General features: G+C 60.9%; 1 long non-coding RNA gene across 1 annotated transcript; it reads right to left on the reverse strand.

Annotated features, from left to right (window-relative positions):
- Positions 1-363: 363 nt before the first annotated feature.
- Positions 364-6552, reverse strand: LOC116809208 (uncharacterized). The gene is made up of 4 exons (XR_012051681.1): positions 6353-6552; positions 4612-4747; positions 3757-3824; positions 364-512 (listed from the first exon to the last, which is right to left on the reverse strand). It is a non-coding gene; the product is annotated as an uncharacterized lncRNA (long non-coding RNA).
- Between the last annotated feature and the right edge of the window lie 3500 nt (positions 6553-10052).

Below are 10052 nucleotides of genomic sequence, written 5' to 3' on the forward strand. Positions count from 1 at the left end.
ATATTGTGGGAAATCCGTAATGTTTGCTGAGGGCCCGGGCCATTGAGGCGCGCAGAATTCCCCGGCGAGGGCTCATTCAGGCGGCCTCAATGGGAAATTTTTAATTGAGAGGTTCCTCATTCAGCGCCCGGGGGTCATGCAGAGACAGGGGGTTTCCGAGCTGGAATAAAAAAAAATAAAATAAAACCCCCTCTGTTTCCTGCTCTGAATGGTGAGGGGTTTAATCCCCAGCAGAAGGGAAAAGTGATGCCCATTTTTTAAATTCATTTCTCCGATAAAAAAAAAAAAAAAAGGGGGGGGGGGAGAAAAAGAAAAAAAGAGGAAAAATAGAAAATAGGGGGGAAAAGGGGGGGGAAGGGGGAGGAAATTAATTAAATGTTAATTAAGTGTAATTTACTGAGCTTTTTTCCCCCCCAAGTGCCATTGAGTTGGTTTGAAGGCCTGGGTGGGTTTGGCTTTTTTTTTCCCAGATTCCTGAAAACGCAGGAGGCTCCAGAGGCTGTGGATGCATCCTGAAATGAGAATTAGGGATGAATGAAGGAAGCAGATTCCCGAATTCCCAAATTCCCACCCCACCACAGACAGCTCAGGAATTCTCGGGGATCCCTGCTGGAGCTGCCAAAACCCCTCTGACCCCAAAATGGGAATTTGGGGGCACCAATCCATTCAGGGGGTCCCAAATCCGCCCTGCCCTGGGGAGGCCCCACAGCTCCCAGTGCCCCAAACTGGGCCGTTCCCAGCGGGATCCAAACCCCTGCGCCCCAAAGCTCCACCCGCTAATTAATGCACCAGGCCCAATTAGCACACGCACAGCACCTGATGAGCCCCACGCAATTAATTCGTGTTTGATTGCTCAATTAGGCCACGCTTGAGCGGCCACCTCGCCATCATACCTGGGCACCCAATTAATTTATGCGTGGTCGCCCAATTAATTTATGCATGACCGCCCAATTAATGTATGCATGAGAGCCTAATGACATCAATTAATTTATGCATGAATGCCCAATCGCAGCACGCATGAGCCCGCAACTATTTCGTGCATGGGCACCCAATTAATTTATGCATGGGTGCAAAATGAATTTATTCCTGTTGGCTAATTAATTTGTGCGTGAGAGCCCAGTTAATTGGTGCACGGGCGCCCAGTTCCTTCACATATCCCCCACCGAGACTGGGAAGTTCCGCTGGCCCAAACCCGGCCCGTGGTGGCCACCGAGGGGCTCCTGGAAGTGGCACGGGAGGCAACAGGATGGGATTTTTTGGGGAAAAAGCAGAGTTGAAGAGCACGTGGGAGAGAATGAGATGGATAAATCCGAAATTTAAAAATTCAGAACACGAGAGGGTGGAGGAGGGAAATTCAGAGCAGAGGACGAGATAAAGAGCCGAGAATTTCCAAATATTCTCCTTTAAGGGAGAAATTCCCAGGCTGGGATCCAGTTCCATCCCTAATTCCCACTCCGTCCTTCCCCGGCTCCATCCATCCCAATCCCCACCCTGCGCCACATCCCTGGTTCCATCCCTGCCCTTCTCCGGCTCCATCCCCTTTCCCGGCCTCATCCTGGCTCTATCCCTAATCCCATCTGACCCCTTTCCCTGCCCCATCCACCCCTTTCCCGGCTCCATCCCTTATCCCTTATCCCATTTCCATCCCCATCCCGAGCTCAGGCACCGCGCGGGGGCACTCGCAGCCCGGCCGCGCCGCCGGAGCGGCTCCGGGGCGGCTCCGGGATTGGCCCGGGATGGCTCCGGGATTGGCCCGGGATGGCTCCGGGACGGCCCCGGGATTGGCCCGGGATGGCTCCGGGATTGGCCCGGGATGGCTCCGGGACGGCCCCGGGATTGGCCCGGAATGGCCCCGGGATTGGCCCCGGGACGGATCCGGGATGACTCGGGCCAGCCCCGGGCCGCGCAGCCCCGGCTGTCCCCGCCGCCCCGGGCCGAATCCATCCCCCGCCGGCCGGGAAGGAGCTGTGCCCTACCCCGGTAATCCCCGGTCATCCCCGGTCATCCCCGGTTCCCAGAGCGCCCCGCTGAGGTCCCTCTGTTCCCAACCCAGCGGTGCGGAGGGGCGGCTGCAGATCCACCGGGAACGTGCCCGGGGAGCCCGGCGGGAGCGGGAGCTGATCCCAGCGAGGCTCCGGCTCCGGCAGCGGGTCCCGGCTGAAGGGCAGAACCGCCGATTGCGAACGATCCCTTAATTCAGCTGCCAGGTCCTGCCAGGTCCTGCAGGAGCATCCCCAGAGCCTCCCAGAGCTGCTCGGAGCTCATCCCACTGCTGCCCCCCGCCCTCATCCTCAGGAATTCTCCAGGATCCAGCTCTGCAGAGCCTCTGCAGGTTTTAGGGATCAGCTGGACCCATAGGGAGGTTTCAGGGATCAGCTGGACCCATAGGGAGGTTTTAGGGATCAGCTGGACCCACAGGGAGGTTTTGGGGATCAGCTGGACCCATAGGGAGGTTTTAGGGATCAGCTGGACCCACAGGGAGGTTTTAGGGATCAGCTGGATCCTGGCGTGCTTTGGGGCCGGGAGGCAGCTGCCCCGGGAGAGGCGGCACACGAGATTTTCCATTTTCTCCTGTGAATTACGAGCCTCCAATAAACAAAGCCTGGAAAATCTGGGAGTGGGAGCGCAGGTATCCCATGGTTTGAGTCAGCAGAGGTGGGAGCAGGTGGCAAACCCGATTTATCATCTCCCGAGGGGGGAATTCTGGCCGTGACTGACAGGCAGCTCCTCGCTGTCGCTGTCACTGTCGCTGTCACTGTCGCTGTCTCCGCCAGCCCTCCCGGCGGGGCTCTCTCCGCCTCCCCGCATTAATCATCCCCGGGATGCTGCCCACGCCTCTGCCGGCTCCGGGTCGTGCGCGCCTCATCCCGCCCACCCTCCGCAGCTCCGGTCACGTTCCGGCCTCCGGCAGAGCCGCGTGGGGCTGCGGGACCCGCGGCTCCTCCCGCCCCGCGGCCCCGGAGCCTTCCCGGGGCTGCTGCGGGTGGGACGGGCCCGGCCCGGCCCCGGGGGGACAGCGGTGGCACCGGGGGCAGGAGCCAGCCCGGCCCCGGGGGACAGCGGTGGCACCGGGGGCAGGAGCCAGCCCTGCCCCGGGGCACAGCGGTGGCACCGCAGCCGGGCCAGCCGGGCCGTGGCAGCTCCGGGGCCGGGCTGCGGGGCACCACGGGCTCTGCGTGCGGCCGCAAACGTGTCTGGAGCCGCAGGAGCTGCACTCGCGGCTGCCGGAGCGGCTGCAGAGGCGGGAGAGGCTTCCCGGGGCGTGCGGAGGGACGGGGAGGCTCGGGGGTCGCCAGGGACAAGGACATGCCAAGGAGGGAGCCGGGCAGAGGGGAGCTCCCCTTTTACCTCCCCTCCCTGTTCTGGGAATTTTTGGGATCTGGGCTCTGCTGGGGTGGAGGCTGGGGAGGGCTGAGAGGTGCAGGAACCTCTGTCGGTGCTGAAATTCAGGTGTAGCACCCACGGGTGGGACAAAATCCACGTCACACTCCGTGTCATGGAACCATGCGATGGTTTGGCCTGGAAGGACCTTCAGCCCATCCACGGCAGGGACACCTTCCACCTCCCCAGGACGTGCCAGAGGAGCCCGGGCTGCTCTTCCCCGTCCCTGCTGTGTCACCTCCCCGCTCTGAGGTCCCTCTGTGCCCCCAACTCTGCCACCATCCCCTCCCTGGGCAAATCCCAGGCTCAGGGGACACCCTGAGGCTCAGGGGACCCCAAATCCGGATCGGGGGACACCCCGGGCCCCATCCTCACCTGGGGCTGGTCCCCTCTGCGGTGGGAGCTGGAAAATGGGATTAAAAGCGGTGATTTGTCTTTCCGTTCTGAGGAGAAAACAGGACAAGGGATTAGCCCCAGAGATGTCACCCCACACCTCTGCCCCCAGGGTGGGGCCGGGACTCTCCCCTCATCCCGGCCCTGCCAGCCTCCGGACAGCCAGTCCTGCCCTCCGAGGGGCTCCCGGAGCTCTGCTGGACCCCAGCATGGCCCACTGGGAAGGGGGTTCTGCACAAGGAGTCCCAGCACTGCCGGGCGCTGCCTCCCCCAGCTCAGGGTGAAGGCTGGAGGGATAAAAATGTCCTGGAAGTGGGAGAAAATTCTGATTTTCAGACCCAGACTCCAGAGCTTCCTCGGGGCTGAGCGGTGCCAAGGCGCAATTCCAGAAAATCTGGGTTTGGATCCCAACCCTGCAGCCCAGGCTTTGCTTGGGACAACCTGAGGGAAGTTCTGACGGGGAAAACACGTTCATCGCACCCCTGATCCCAAATCCTTCTCCTGGCCTGTTTGTCTGGCCGGGAGACAGGGCCAGCAGCGTTCCCAAGCACTCGGGAGGCCTGGAAAATGTCTTTCCAAGGGGGTTTTGGGCTTTGCATGAAAGCCCAGCCAGGAGCTGCGAGGGCAATAAAAGAAGATGAACGAGGTGCAGGTGCTGGCTGGGATCCCCTGGAATGAGCTGCTCCGAGTCCCCAGCTCCTCTCACCATCCTGTGTGCTTTTTCCACTGGTTTTTATAGCAGGGAATTTTCTTTTTTTTTTTTTTTTTTTTTTTCTTTTTTGGAAGCGTGTGGCTCGTGCTGGGAAATTTCCACCCACTCTGCTCCCCCACACTCACGGCTGCAGCTGCAGAGACACAGAACGCTCTGGCCCGGGGTTTTCCTGCCTGGATCTGTCTCTCATCCCATTGTTAAACCCCGGGAATTGTGATGGATTGAAGAGGGAGTCTCGCAGCAAAGCTCGGTGGGAAGAACCTGTGGAGGTTTGAAAGATGAGTAGGAAGGAAATGGAGCTCAGTTTGTGCTCTGAAAAAAAAAAAAAACCCAAAAAAACCCCCCAAAAAACCTCTGCCTTTTCCAGACCTGCTTCAGCTCCAAACCACTGTGGGTCACAGGCTTTAAATTATAAGTGGAGCTGAAATTTGGGAACTCTAGGCCCTGGGAAAGCAGCATCCCTGACCCTATGCAGCAGTGCCAGGTGGAGACAGTAAATATTGCAGGGAAATCAGACACCCCGAGCTGTTCCAGGGCATTCCCGCCCGCCCTGGCGTCCTGCTGAGCTCTCCCACTTCCCTCTCCCGGCTTGTTCCCGGCAGAAAAGCTCTGGGATGCAGCTGGGCCGGCTGAGAGGAGAAATCCCCCGGGATTTCTTGGCGAGGGTGGCCGAACCCCGCTGGGCGCAGGGAGCTGAACTCGGCGGTGACTCGCAGCGTTCCAGCAAAACCCAGCGGCGTTTGGGTTTCACGGGACCGCGGGGCTGGCGCTTCCCCGGCCGGAGAGGCTGCGGGATGGCAGCAGCAGGAGGGTGCCAGTGCCGCCTGCTTCTCTCCTCCCTCTCCTGCTGCTCCTCTCCTCCCAGCCCCGGAGGGATGCTGACAGCAGCGCGGCTTTCCCGGCTCTGGCGTGTGTCCCTGCGTGACATTTGTCACCCACAGCAGCTCCACGGCACCTTCCCAGCCCTGCGGAGCTCCCACGGCTCCTGCCCATCCCTTTCCTCCCTGCTGGAAGGGCGGGTGGTTATCCAGCCCGGCAGGGACAGAGAGACGCAGAAACCCCGGACCTGGCGAGGGCAGAGGGGCTCCTGTGATTCCTCCCTCTGGAATTCTCCCTTCCACATGGCACCGAGCCAATTCCAGGCTGGAATTGCTGTGCTCGGAACTGGCTGAGGGCAGGCAGGAGAAGGATTCCCGGGAAATCGGTTCCTCTGCGCCGGCTCAGAGCGGGGATCATTCCCACTGGGAATTGTCCCGTTGAATCCAGGCTCTGGTGGCCCTCGTGGTGGCCCGTGGCTCTGGAGATGGCTGGGAAGGGCCCTGGGATGCCCTGGGCAGACACCAGCAAGGAAAAGCTTCCAGGAAGGCTTTTCCCAGTCCCATCCCGTGGCTGTTCCCAGGAGCTGAGCTCGTTCCTGCTGCTCCCTGCTGCGGCTTCATCCCATCGATGCCAGGGGGGATGGAGAGCCCAGCTCCATTTCCTGGGAATGGGAAAGGGGAAATGGGGAAATGGGGAAATGGGGAAATGGGGAAATGGGGAAATGGGGAAAGGGAATGGGAATGGGGAAAGGGAATGGGAATGGGGAAAGGGAAATCTCTGTGGGCAAACTGGGGGACTCTGGTGCAGGGCTGTGCCACGCAGCGCTGCAGAGCTGCCATGAGAAGGAATTTCGGTGCCGAAACTTCTCCACCTCCCCTCCCCCGGCGCTGGAACCTCTCCTCTCCCCTCCCCGTCCTTTACCCGGCGGGCGCTCCGTGTTTTGGCTCCGAGCTCCGTCTGGGCTCCCGGAGCCCCCGGGCCCCTCTTTGCCATGGCAGCCGCTCCCGCCGCGCTGCCCATTGTCCCCCGCCCCGCGAGCCCGAGCACCTGGAGACCTCCTCGGGAAAACTTCATTTGCCGGGCGAGCTTTGATGAAAGCGGCCTGGCGGGGAGGCCGCGCCGCTCCCGAGTCAATATTGGCTTTGGAACAGATGGGGGTGAGGACAGGAGCCGGGGGGGACCCGGGCCGCGGTGCCAGCCCCGGGCAGGGATGCTGTGGCTGGATGGCTCCGTGGCAGAGGCCGGGGAGTGGCAGGAGCGCTCGGAGATCAAAGTGGGGCAGCCCCGAGAGCTGCGGCAGCGCCCCGTGCGCGCTGGGAGCGCCGGCGAACAAAAGCATCAAAGGGAATCCAATGAAACTAATTGAAGGGCTGGGGCGCAAATAACGAGCGCCAGGCTTTCATGGAACGCCAGCTCCTTCCCGTCAGAACCGCGGGGACGAGCTCCAAGAAAACCCCAGGGACAGCCCCGTCCTTCCCCAAAAACAGCAACAACAACAAAACCCCGAGCCCGAACATCCCGCACGGAAGGGCAGCGGATCCCACCGGGCACAGCCGGTCCCGGGCACCGGGCACCGGGCACCGGCCGGGATTTGAGGTCCCTTCCAGCCCAAACCAGTCTGGGATGCAGGGATGCCATGGCTTTGGCTGGATCGGCTGTGGCAAGCAAGGTCCCACTGCCCTCCCTGATCTCTGGGTGCCCAAACGAGATCCCAGTGTCATCCCTGGTCTTTGGGGCACTCAAAAAAGGCTCTTCTGATCTTTGGGATGCCCAAACAAGTTCCCATTTCTCTCCCTGATCCCTTGGGTGCCCAAACAAGGCCCCAGTGCCCTCCCTGATCCCTTGGGTGCCCAAACAAGGCCCCAGTGCTTTCCCAAATCTTTGGGGTGCCCAAACAAGGCCCCAGTGCCCTCCCTGATCCCTTGGGTGCTCGTGTCTCTGCAAGGCCTCTCCCCTGCCCTTCCCAGAGCCCCGGGAGAAGGGGAAGGAGCAGCCGAGAGGTGGCACAGACGGGAAGGTCCCCGGTGGCCCCGGTGAGAGGAGCCCAGGTGGAGCCGGTCCCGGTGAGCGGTGCCGGCCCCGGGTCCCGGTGAGCGGTGCCGGTCCCGGTGAGCGGTGCCGGTCCCGGTGAGCGGTGCCGGTCCCGGTCCCGGTGAGCGGTGCCAGCCCCGGGCAGGCTCCAGGCTCGGTGTCTGCCCTGCCCCGCGGCTGCCCCGCATCCATCACCGATCAAGGGAAGCCCCCGCAGGTTGTTTTAAACCGGGACCAGCGGGAGTTTGGGCTAATGAGGAAAATCTGAGCATTCCTCAAATTTCCCATCCCTGCCCAGTGCGGGGAGGGGGATGGGGATGGGGAGGGGATCTCCCTCTGGAGGGCGGCTGATCCTCGGGGATGGGCAGGAGCGGGAGCTGATCCCTGTCCTGGTCCAGGGGCTGCAAAGCTCTCCTCGAGGTGAAGGCACAAACCCTGCCCTGACCTTTCCCTGGGCTCTGGAACGCAGCTGGAGTGGCTGGGCCGCACCGAGGGGCAGCTCCGTGCCAGCTCCTGGATCCCCCTGGGATTGCCAGCCCTGCTCCAGGCTGGGGCTCAGAGCAGCAGCAGGGCCGGGAGAAGGGCCCCATCCCCAGGCGTTCCGTGATTTCCCCTGGAGATGGCTGCCTCCAGGAAAAGCCAACGAAAAACCCACCCGGAGCTCTCCAAAGGGGCTGCACAGGAGGGGAAAGGGCCTTAAAAGGCATCCAAAAGGGTGGAAAAAAGGGATTTTAAAGAGGGGAGAAGAGGGAGAAGAACCAGGCCTGCTCAGAGCAATCCCAGCGCTCCCCCCTGTCCCTGGAAGTTTGGTGGGATCCCGGAGCTCTGGGATTCCTGGGAGAGCTTTGAAGGATCCCAGCACGGCTTGGCAGCCCCTTCCTTGGGCACACCGAGATGTTGTGCTGGGAAGGGCTGGAGCAAACCTGGCTTCCCACATCAGCTCAGAGCTGCTGGTTCTGTTTGTCCTTCAGGCTTGAAATCCATGGGTTTAAAATTCTTCAAGAGAGGAAAATATAAGAATTTATCACCAATACGCTCCTAGACTCTTTTTTTTTCACTAATTAAACCAGCCCAGGTCTCTGTCCCGACACCTCCCTCTGTTCCTCAGCACTTCTCCTCCCTGCTGCCCCATCTCCCCGGCTCTCCCCCGGGATTTTAATTACATTCATCAATTTCCGCTCACTGGCTCTGTCACTCGGCTGGAATTGTTCTCCGGGAAGCCCGAGGGGATTAAGGCTCCTCAGCGCCCCTTTCCCAGCCCCCGGTGCCCGGTACCTGCCGGGGGCCACTGATCGCCCCTAAGGAGCTGCCACAAACGGGGGCAGCGCCCCAAACTCGGCCAGGTTTGGGGGCGCTCCCAACGCCCCCGGATTCCCCGGGAAGGGAGGCGGGGATGGGGAATTCTGTGGGGTCAGAGGAGCCGGGGATGTGGGGTTTGATCAGCTCCAGAGGTCCCCGGGCTGCGTTCAGGAGCTTTAAACCCACGTGGGATGAGCTCCAGAATCCCCAAACTCGGCTCAGGAGCTCTCCAGCTCTAAATCCTCCTGGGATGAGCTCCAGGGCACTTTTCCTTCCCCAGGGAACGTCCGGCACGAGGCTGACCCCACAAAACCCGACCCCAGCCGCAGACTGAGGCCAGAGCGGTGGCAGCGAGCCCTGGGTGGGCACCGGGGGATGGGGGAGAGGCAGAAATGCCCGATAATTCCAGGGCCAAGCACCGGGGCGGGGATTAGGGCGTGAAAAGGGAGCGCGGCGCCCGCAGGGAAGCGCCGGGGCTTTGGGGGATTTGTGCCAGCTCAAAGCTGAGCTCCAAAGTGGATTTGCTTTAACCCTCTGCAGAGGAGCTGGGCACTGCCCCTCCCCCTCCTCTGGCCTTGCCACAGATGATTAAAATGGGAATTTCCTCCCAGAGCCGCCAGCGGCGGGGATGGAGGGTGCCCAAACCCACCCTGTGCCCACCCTGTGCCCACCCTGTGCCCGTCCCACCCCCCACCAGCCACCTCCTCCTCTGGCCTCAACTGAGATCCACGAATTGTCCTTCTTGTTGCAATTCCAAGGAAAAAGCAGCTCGGCCATCCCTTCTGATCCAGGATTTGGGTGGGATCTGCTCCTGCTGCATTTCCCATCCATCTCCTGCTGCATTTCCCTCCCAGCTCCACGAGTGTCCCCATGGCCGCGGTTTCCATCCATTCCGATCCCAAAGATCCATCCTGACCCCATTTCCAGGGTTAAATCCCAAAACGTTCCCCAGAGCTGCCAGGGCTCCCCGCCCCGGAGCCAGCTCCCGCTTTTTGCCCAGCTCCAGGTTTAATTCCAGCAGCAGCAGAGGTGTCTCATTAAGCGATTAATTATTCATGGGGCGCCAGACGGGCAGGCGGCCTCAGCCGGGAGGAGCCCGGCGCATCCCCGGCCGCTCCTGATGTCACCGCTCCCTCCCCGGCCATTGCCACCTTGTCACCAATTGTCACCGGCCACCTGCTCGGCCTGGCCGATCCTCCTTAAAATCCCAATTACCATATAATGAGGTCGGGGCAAATCCTGGCTTTCCCAAGGCCCAGTTCCCTTTCTTTCCCTTTTTTCATTTTTGGTTTTTTTTTTTTTTTTGGTGGTTTTGGGGTTTTTGTTTTGTTTTGTTTTGTTTCATTTTGTTTTGTTTTTTTAACCAAAGGTTTCCAGTTGTTCAAACCGGGGGTAAGGACCGTACTGTTCCTGGATC

This window comes from Taeniopygia guttata, chromosome 21 (genome assembly GCF_048771995.1).
Source record: "Taeniopygia guttata chromosome 21, bTaeGut7.mat, whole genome shotgun sequence".
Taxonomy (NCBI): domain Eukaryota; kingdom Metazoa; phylum Chordata; class Aves; order Passeriformes; family Estrildidae; genus Taeniopygia; species Taeniopygia guttata.